The 10,458-nt window shown below is 44.9% G+C and overlaps 1 pseudogene across 1 annotated transcript; it reads right to left on the bottom strand.

Annotated features, from left to right (window-relative positions):
* Window positions 1–1,830: 1,830 nt before the first annotated feature.
* LOC147375891 (AT-rich interactive domain-containing protein 3A pseudogene) lies at window positions 1,831–4,015 on the bottom strand (annotated as a pseudogene). Its single transcript, XR_015161604.1, has one exon. The product of XR_015161604.1 is annotated as an AT-rich interactive domain-containing protein 3A pseudogene (transcript).
* Window positions 4,016–10,458: the final 6,443 nt, after the last annotated feature.

The following is a 10,458-nucleotide window of genomic DNA, read 5'->3' as shown; positions in this document are numbered from 1 at the left end:
AATTAAAGAAAAATAAATTCATTAGGAGGCAGTCCCAGTACTGAGCAGAAGGGCTCTAACCACAAGCTAATTTGTATGCAAGTCAGAGTCCTCTGAGAGAACTCTCTGCCAGCTTGCTAAACTGAGCAGAAGAATTTGGAGACAGTCCAGAGGAGAGCCACAGAAACAGCCAAAGCATGACAAGAATAATTGCAGTCCTATTAGAAAGAGGCCATCTATATCAGGCTTTTACTGAGTACCATGTGGAATGTTACAAGGCAAAGCATGGGGGAAAGCTGCTGTGGATCCTAACAAGAGACGGCAGAAGAAATTAGAACAGGTGGGAGATCAAGAATTAGTTCTGAGTTAGGGGGGAAGTCAGGGAGGTTAAAGATAGGCTTACCTGCATCTCAGCTGAGGAGGGGGCAGCCTCCCCCCACAGGTAGCACAGGGCTCCTGCCTGCCCGCATTCCCAGGGAGCCATCTGACAGGGTTAAACTTGCAGTAAACTATGTAACTTGAAGTTTGCTGCAAGAAGCTTCTAAATATGTGGTGCCAAGTGCAAGTTGCTCAGTCATGTACAACTCTTTCTCACCCCCTGGACTGTACAGTTGCTCAGTCGTGTCTGACTCTGCGAATCCATACAGTCCATGGGATTCTCTAGGCCAGAATGCTGGAGTGGGTAACCTTTCCCTTCTCCAAGGGATCCTCCCAACCCCAGGATCAAACTGCATTGCAGGCGGATTCTTTACCAGCTGAGCCACAAGGGAAGCCCAAAATATGTAGATAGTTCTAAAAACATGGTACGAATGGAAAGTAAAAAACAAAAGTTATAAGCCAGTACAGAAGTCTAGTCATCTGGAACAACCTAGCAATTTAATTTCCTTGAAAAATGCAACCAGAGTTCAGACTGCAGTAACCAAGGCAGATTAACTAGGTTGATGGCAGGTATAATTAAGTAATTGGAAACTGCAGGCATGAATATACATTTGAACATGACTGACAATTTGAAACATAATAAATGTTCAAATGTGACAGAGAGGAGTCCACAGGCTAAGCCATCACACCAACAACTCTGCAAACCAGTGCCTCACAAATTGCACCAGAACCTGGCCTTAGTCCTATTTTGTTTCTGGCATAAGATGAGAAGGGCCTTGGTTCAAGCGTTCTGTGGACAGAGCAGGACAAACTGTCAGAGAGTTGGTGTAATGTTTTAAAACGACCACTGTCACTGACTGCACTTCCTCAAATAAGTTTGTGGATATTAAAAATATTGATATATAAATGCAATGCTTTCCAATTTCTTTTTTTTTAACTTGTTTTTTTTTTTTTTTTTTGCCTTTCTTTCTTTTTCAAGTCCAGTTGCCCTGAATGAATACAAATATATAGATATACATATACCCTTTTCCTAGGTTTGATTCCTCCCCCAAGAATAAAATAGAATATTTACAAAACAAAACCCCGAAAACCTCTTAAAAACCCTAGAGAGTTTGAATTTCACTATTTCTTTTAAAAAAACAACAACAAAGTTCCCGAAAGCAACAATAACAAAAAAATTCAACTGATCTTGGCTCAGGGGTTTCATTCAACACAAGGAGCTGGGTGTGGTGAGTGTGTGACAAATGGACCCCCCCCCAAAAAAAAGGCAAAGAAAAAAACCAGATAAAAATGAAAAAACACAGTGCAGGGATGTATGAGGTAAACAGGACTGGCCTGTTGAAACCAGACACCAGTCCACATGGGTCCACCAGGGCTGCAGGCCCTAGTAGACATTTGCCTCTCTCATTTCTAATTTCCTTTGATATTCTCACAATTCATCTCTGAATGTCCGAAACCTGAGTAATTCAAGTGTTCCTTGGTTTTCCCATTTTATTAAATTTTCTTTATATATGTATACATATTTTTCTTCTCCTTTTGGTGTTAAGCTGTTGCTCCTCTGTGGATACCTCCCCTCCCCACCAGTATCTTCCTCCATCCCAGCCCCTGCTTGGCCCACCTGGACCCCCCTGCCCAGTCTGGTAGGTTCCCAGGATGGAGAGTGTTTGAGGTGGCTGTCGGGAGTGCAGACATCCCTGCTGGCCCTGCCTGGCTGCCTGCACGGCTGCTGCTGCTGTGGGTCCCGCTGTTTCCTCCCCGGCTGCTGCCGCCTCCACCTTTGCTAGGAGCGGAGCGTGGCGTGGAGGCCGGCGGCTGGTCGAACAGCAGTCCTGTGTACATGATTCCGTTAATCTCTCCTGACATGTCAATACTCTTGCTGTCATTGGTGCTGGTCAGGTTCGTAGCTGAGTCCTGGTGGCTCTCGGAGGCTTGGCTGTTGATCTCATGGACGCTCATGGGCAGCTGTGCCGTCATGGCCAGGAAGTTCTGCTGAAGTGCCTGCTGCATCAGCTGCTGCTGCTCCTCTGCCACTAGGGCCATTTTCTTCTCAGGAGGTTCCCCATACTCCAGTTTCTCCTGAAGCTGCTCCAAGGCAGCCACCTGTGCTGCTACGGCCGCTTGGGCTGCTACTGCCTGGGCCACCACCACTGGGTGACCAGGGAGACTGGTAGGCAGCTGGGGACTGTGATGGGGATGGCCACATCCTCCTCTTTCTTGACCTTGGGGGCTGGGGTGATGGAGCTGCCATTGGTGCTGGTGGCCAGGCCCAGGGAGGACACAGGCAGCTTGGGCGAGGACAGCATGCTGTGGGCCCCGGCCGGCAAGTAGGCAAAGAGGGAGCCCCCAAAGCTCTGGTGCCGGCCCTCCCTCCGATTGCTGCCGATGGCTGCCTGGAGCTGGTTGGGGTTGCTGAGGCCACTCTTCTCACACTCCTAGGGGTACAGGTACTTCATATACTGGGTTCGCAGCATGAAGGCAGCACTGGTGATGGATGTGGGCAGGTTCAGTCCTTTGGTAATCTCCCGCCACGGCTTCTTGTTGATGACCTCCACCAGGCTGCCCTTCTCCATCGCCGGCACATACGACACGAACAGGTGGAGCACCTGCTTTGCCACGATGGGATGCGGTTCACAGGTGTCCCTCGCTTCTGCATGAAACTGAACAAGTCATCCAGGAACTCCTTCCTCTTGTGGTCTGCGTCCAGTTTATACAGCTGCTTGAACTGCTCCTCATATGTCCAGTCCCCGTGGTCTGGTGGCTGCAGCTGAGGTGCAGGACGGGCAACCCCTCCGGGGACAGCCGGGCCAGTTCCCGGGTGCTCCTGGCCACCCAGTGCCGGGATCCACTGTCGGGGCGGAAGGCTTGGAGCGGCTGAGCCTTGTGGGGGAACAGGGCTGAGGGGCCCAGGCTGGCGGTGCCCCGGGGCCCAAGCCCCTCCTCATCCTCATAGTCCTCATCCTCCTCGTCCTCTTTGTCATCCCTCAGGTCTTCCTCCAGCTCCTCCTCCTTCCATTTTGGCTTCAGGTCATCGTCGAAGCCTGCATCCTCAAAGCGGCCATTGCCCCTGGGGAGGCTGGCTGCCTCCCTGCCTCGGCTGGGTGGGGTGGGTGAGCCCATTGCCCCCTCCAGGGCCGCATCCTCATCCTTTGAGCTGGGGAGCGGGGGGCGGGGGGGGGTAGCGGGGGGGGCAGGGGGGGTGCGTCCTCCGAGCTGGGACTGGGCGCATGGCAGCCAGGGCGGCCATCTGCACCCGCTGCATCCAGGCGCTTTCAGGCTCCCTGTCCTCTTCCGGAGTGACCCTGGTGCGGGCTGGGGGTTCAGGGGGCGGCGGTGGCTGCCGGGCCTCCAGTTCTTGGTGTGCCTGCTGCTACCACAGCGGTAGCATTTCCATCACAGCCTGCAGCTTCATGGCCCTGCAGGCCGGGCCGCCCTGGGCACCAGGAGGGGGCCATGGGGGCGGCCCCTGTGGGGAGAGGGCCTGGCTGCACTGCAGTGTGGGGGCCGCGGGGGAGCCAAGGCAGTACAGAGTGGCAGGGGACAGGGGCAGGCGCCTCTGGGCTCAGGCTGAGGGCTGGCTGGGCATGCCAGTGGCCGGTGGGCGACACCTCCTTTCTCACACTGGGCACCAGGGAGGCGGGTGGGAAGGCGGGTGGCGGCAGCTGGCAGGTGGCTCAATCACGTGTGTACAGAAACCAACTGCCCCAGCCTCACCGCGCGGGGCCGCTGGGCGGGGCTCAGGGCCTGCTCTGGGGCACATGCCCCACGCCTGGCCTCCAGCCCAGGCCAGGAGCTGCACGCTGCTGGCTCCCGGCCACTGCCGGGTTTGTGCCTGCTTTCCAATTTCAATAAAATGCTGTTATTTCCATAAGATGTTTCTTTTCAGTTTGTAATACTTTCTTAATACAACAAAAATTCTCATAGCTCCCATCTATGAGCTGTTAAATGTTCTGCGAAGTATTTGTGGACATATGAAAAAATCATTTTCGTGGTTGCTTATTGAAATGTATACCAAGTTTCAAAAGTTGGATCAATATCCTAGAAACAAAGTATTATGTAATTCATATAAAATTATCCAGTAAAAGTTTAACATTTCTATAGAAATAAAGAGTAGTGCATAAAAATAAAAGCAGAAGGAACATATCTTTTCAGTATTATGAGGTTAAAAATACCTTAACATAGGAAACTAGTGTAATTTGGGGGTCAATATTTGGCAGATATGGAAGGGCTATTGTTTTTTCTCTTTTTTTGTTTCTTTGAAAAAAGACTATAATAGTTTTTATTCTCTGTTCATCTGATGTTAGGTTTAAATTGCCCAAGGAAGTTGAATAATATTGATTATTACTGCTTAGGCTCTATATTTCATATGAGAATTATCCTTGCATAAGAAAGATAGTTTAAGGGAAAGACCTTGGCAAACCACTTCATCCATAAGAGAAATTATGTTTTGTTCACTTGTATTTTGTTTGCTGAATAACATATTGTTTATAGAGACTCACAGCATAGTTAACACAAATGAGGATTAAATCATTTCCATGACTTTCTAATTTTTGACCCATTTCCAGTTCAGTTCAGTGACTCAGTCACATCCAATACTTTGCAACCCCATGGACTGCAGCACGCCAGGCCTCCTGTTCATCACCAACTCCCAGAGATTGCTCAAATTCATGTCCATTGAGTCGGTGATGTCATCCAACTATCTCATCCTCTGTCATCCCCTTCTCCTCCTGCCTTCAATCTTTTCAAGCATCAGGGTCTTTTCTATTGAGTCAGTTCTTCACATCAGGTGACCAAAATGTTGGCGTTTCAGCTTCAGCATCAGTCTTCCAATGACTATTCAGGACTGGTCTCCTTTAGGATGGACTGGTTGGATCTCCTTGCAGTCCAAAGGACTCTCAAGAGTCTTCTCCAACACAATAGTTCAAAAGCATCAGTTCTTCAGTGCTCAGTTTTCTTTATAGTCCAACTCTCACATCTATACATGACTGCTGGAAAAACCATAGCTTTAACTAGATGGACCTTTGTTGGCAAAGTAATGTCTCTGGTTTTTAATATGCTATCTAGGTTGGTCCTAGCTTTTCTTCCATGGAGCAAGCATCTTTTAATTTCATGGCTGCAGTTACCATCTACAATGATTTTGGAGCCCCAGAAATAAAGTCTCTCACTGTTTCCATAATAAATTATTTTCACATAATATTTTCTTGTGTCTCCACTATTGATTGACTTAGGGAAATGATGTGTTTGTGTTTGTATGTGTATATCTATCAAAAATGACAGCCAGCACAAAAATCCAAAGTCACAAGTACATTTTAAGTATGTGCATGTGTGCTCAGTCCCTAAGTCATGTCCAACCCTTCACAACCCTATGGACTCAGACCTCGAGGCTTCTCTATCCATGGAATTCTCCAGGCAAGAATACTGGTGTGCGTTGCCATTTCCTCCTCCAGGGGATCTTCCCAACCCGGGGACTGAACCGCATCACCTGTGTCTCCTGGATTGGCAGGCCAGTTCTTTACAACTAAGCCACCTACATTTTAAGTACATTCCTGGTTAAATACATTAACTTTTTATTATAAAACACATATTTAATAATAGGAGGAAAAGGGAATAATTAAAATTTTTAATGAAATTTTAATAAAATTTTAATAAAATTTTAATTAAAATTTTTAATTTTAATTTTTAACCTCATTATTAATGATTGCAACTCTGTAGAGTCATGTGGCAGAAGTCATGTGAGACTGACCGGAATCTAGGAGCTCAAGCTCCAGAGGAGAGACGTTTGGTGCCTGATAAATTTCCTACCATCTCCTCAGGAAATAGCTCTGTTTTGTTAAACAAAGTGAAATGAGTTAGCATGTAGTTATAACTTTCTAATATAGGTATCAAAATGTGGAGAAGAGATGACTCCTTAATATTTGGCAAGTATGTGATCTGTTATCTAGGACTTTGTGTACACATATACACACACATTCACCCAGCCTTTTTTAACCTGGAACATTTCCACATTAAAGAATACCAGTGTTGGACTTCCTTGGTGGTCCAGAAGTTAAGACTTCATGCGTCCAACGTAGGAGGCATGGGTTTGATCCTTGGGCAGGGAAGTTCCATATTCCATGTGGTGCAGCCAAAAAAAAAATTTTATATATATATATATATATATATATATATATATATATATCAGTATTTTTGAAAGTTCTAGAGCTGAACAAAAAGCTTTAAAAGTATTCTTGTTTGTCTTTCAAATATTTGAAGTGCAATTATAGAGTCTTCAAATTCTATCTTTGTAAGACAGAATACTTAGCATTGTAAAATTATTGATCTGATCAATGAGAGCAAGTCTGATATATTTATTTTTCTCAGTCCTCTAGAGTTATATTTTGTTTCTTCTTCAAAGCCCTAAATACTGACAAATTGCTAGTTTACTTGTTTTATTAAAGTCATAAAAAGTGATATAGTCCAAAATCCCTAGATAATATACTTATTTTTTTTCCATTTTTCCCTGTTTCATTATTTTTTCTTGTTCTTATTTGAAAGAATGGGTCACACATGAAATATATGCTTGTATGCTGGTGGTTCAGACGGTAGAGAATCCGCCTGCAATGCAGGAGACCTGATTCGATCCATGGGTTGGGAAGATCCAGAGGAGGGCATGGCAACCCACTCCTTTATTCTTGCCTTGAGAATCCCCATGGACAGAGGATCTTGGAAGGCTACAGTCCATGGGATAAAGAGAGTCAAACACGACTGAGCGACTAAGGACAGCATAGCACATGCTTGGAGAAGGCAATGGCAACCCACTCCAGTACTCTCGCCTGGAAAATCCCATGGAAGGAGGAGCCTGGTAGGCTGCAGTCCATGGGGTCGCACAGAGTCGGACACGACTGAAACGACTTAGCAGCAGCAGCAGCGGCACATGCTTGATATGACTACTTACAGTACTGTAGTCTTGTCAGAATTTGTGGAAAGAAATTTGACTAATGACTGTTAATCCTTTTGTTTTATTACAATTTTTTAAAGGAAAACACTCTAGGTTTCATAAAACCAACTTAAGAAAAACAAGGTAATAGCTATTTTAGTGTTTTATGTTTAAAAACATTATAGTCTTTCTGTAAATTTCTACCTATTTATTAACACAGGTTATGATGGCGTAGAGTGGAAAATAATGGAGCTATGTATCATGAACTATTCTCAGCCCCCTTGTTGCTTTTACATTTATTTGTTCCCCCATCTTCATTTTCACTGCCTTTCAATAGACAAATTAAGCAGTAATTAAAACGTTGTTTTGATGTTATGGGTATCTACCTACCAACACAATTCTGTGTAACTTCCATAAACTTGTCTTTAAAAGGAAGTAGAATAGCCCCATGGTCAAAGTTTAGGGGCCGGATCCATTTGAGTTGGAATTTAGCTCAGCTGTTCTCCAGCTTTGTCTTTGACAAGTCCTTTACTCTCTTTAATCTTGGTTTCTTTGTACATACAATAAGGATGCCTACTCTGATGGCTAATTTATGTTTTAACTTGGCTCAGCCAAAGGATGCCCAGACACTTGTCAAACATTATTCCGGGTATATCTGTGAGGGTGTTTCTGATGATGTTAACATTTGAATCTGTAGACAGAGTAAAGCAGATTGTAATTCTTAGTGTGGTGGACCTCATCTAATCAGGTGAAGAACTGAATTGAACAAAACGTCTGTAACTGTTTCTTTCTTGTAACTAGTATCATGAACATTTCCTCATATTATTAATTACCTTTCTACTTTCTGTTTTTGTTATTTTGACTACTTTAGATACTTCATGGGAGTAGAATGATAGATGATTTGTTCTTTTGTGACTTTGTTTTTTCATTTAGTATCATGTTTTCAAGTTTCATCCATGTTGTAGTATGTGATATTCTGTTGTAGGCATAGACCACGATTTCTTCATCCAGTCATCTGTCAATGGATACTTGGGTTGCTTCTACCTCTGGATATTATGAATAATGCTATGATGAACATGGGGTGTATGAATATCTCTTCATGATCTTGCTTTGAGTTCTTTTGGATGATGCTATATTTTTGAGTTCAGTTCAGACGCTCAGTCATGTCCAACTCTTTGTTACCCCAAGGACTGCAGCACACCAGGCCTCCCTGTCCATCACCAACTCCTGGAACCTACCCAAACTCATGTCCATTGAATCAGAGATGCCATCCGACCATCTCATCCTCTGTCGTTCCCTTCTCCTCCTGCCCTCAATCTTTCCCAGCATCAGGGTCTTTTCAAATGAGTCAGTTCTTTGCATCAGGTGGCCAAAGTATTGGAGTTTCAGCTTCAACATCAGTCCTTCCATTGAACACCCAGGACTGATCTCCTTTAGGATGGACTGGTTGGATCTCCTTGCAGTCCAAGGGACTCTCAAGAGTCTTCTCTAACACCACAGTTCAAAGGCATCAATTCTTCAGTGCTCAGCTTTCTTTAGAGTCCAACTCTCACATCCATACATGACTACTGGAAAAACCATAGCCTTGATTAGACAGACCTTTGTTGGCAAAGTAATGTCTCTGCTTTTTAATATGCTGTCTAGGTTTGTCATAACTTTCCTTCCGAGGAGCTGTATTTTTATTGTGTTTTATTCCCTCTCTCAACTGGCCATCCCACTTGTCCCTCTTCTAGATGGTCTTTTTTCTAAACACAAGCATCACAGTTGAACACAATCAGGGCCATGGATCCTAATGAAACGTATCCCTGAGGGACCTCAGAATGCAAACCTGGGTAACAAGCAGCTGGAAACACACAATGAGAGGAGAGGATAGACCAATGTGTTTAACATTAAAATGAGATACTAACTTTGTGTGAAGAGTGGAGCCATTTAGCTATTAAGCACAGCTCAGTCGTGTCTGACTTTACGACCCCATGGACTGTAACCCACCTAGCTCCTCTGTCCATGGGGATTCTCCAGGCCAGAATCCTGGAGTGGGTTGCCATGCCCTCCTCCAGGGGATCTTCCCAACCCAAGGATTGAACCCAGGTCTCCCACAATGCAGGCAGATCCTTTACCATCTGAGCCACCAAGAATACTGGAGTGGGTAGCCTATCCCTTCTCCAGGGATCTTCGTGACCCAGGAATTGAACTGGGGTCTCCTGTCTTGCAGGTGTATTCTTTACCAGCTAAGCTAGATGAGCTCATTTATCTCCCCTCCACTGTGAAGCTGTCTTCTTAATTTTATCTCAGTTTAGGGTTTCCCTGGTGGTCCACTGGCTAAGACTTCACCTTCCAATGCAGGGGGTGCAGGTTTAATTCCTAGTTGAGAAACTAAGATCCCACATGCTGTGCCACCAAAAACCAAAGCAATGTTATAACAAATTCAATCAAGGCTTTAAAAAAATTGTTTTATCTCAGACTCAGAGGAAAATTCTTTTAAACTTAGACAGTCTTCAGCACTGACATCCACACCCAGCTCTTCCATTGGCTCCACTGTTGGAGGGTGGAAAAAATAACAAACCCTCATTGAAGACTTATTATCTTCAGGCATTGTCCAAGCTCTTTCATCAGAGAAGGCGATGGCACCCCACTCCAGTACTCTTGCCTGGAATATCCCATGGATGGAGGAGCCTGGTAGGCTGCAGTCCATGGGGTCGCTAAGAGTCGGACACGACTGAGCGACTTCCCTTTCACTTTTCACTTTCATGCATTGGAGAAGGAAATGGCAACCCACTCCAGTGTTCTTGCCTGGAGAATCCCAGGGATAGGGAGCCTGGTGGCTGCTGTCTATGCGGTCGCACAGAGTCGGACACAACTGAAGTGACTTAGCAGTAGCAAGCTCTTTCATATCTTAACTCACTTAATCCTCATGAAAACCCATGAGCAGCTCTTATTTTTATCTACATTTTACCAATAAGGAGCTGAGGCACAGGGAGATTAAGTAACTTGTCTGAGCTACATACAGTGGGAATTGGGACATTCAAGTGTATAAAGATATGGTAAACATACACAGGAAATTTAAAAAGTTTAAAAAGTACACTTAACTCCAGAAAACACAGAAAGTACCAAAACAAAGAAATGTAATCATATCTACTATTTAGTTCATCTATGAATAATATTTTCATAATAATAATGATCACTACTGA

This window comes from Bos grunniens, chromosome 3 (genome assembly GCF_055505025.1).
Source record: "Bos grunniens cultivar Pamir isolate PY7600 chromosome 3, Bosgru_T2T1.0, whole genome shotgun sequence".
NCBI lineage: Eukaryota > Metazoa > Chordata > Mammalia > Artiodactyla > Bovidae > Bos > Bos grunniens.
Note: the sequence above shows the minus strand (reverse complement) of the source record. Positions and strands in the feature narration are given on the sequence as shown.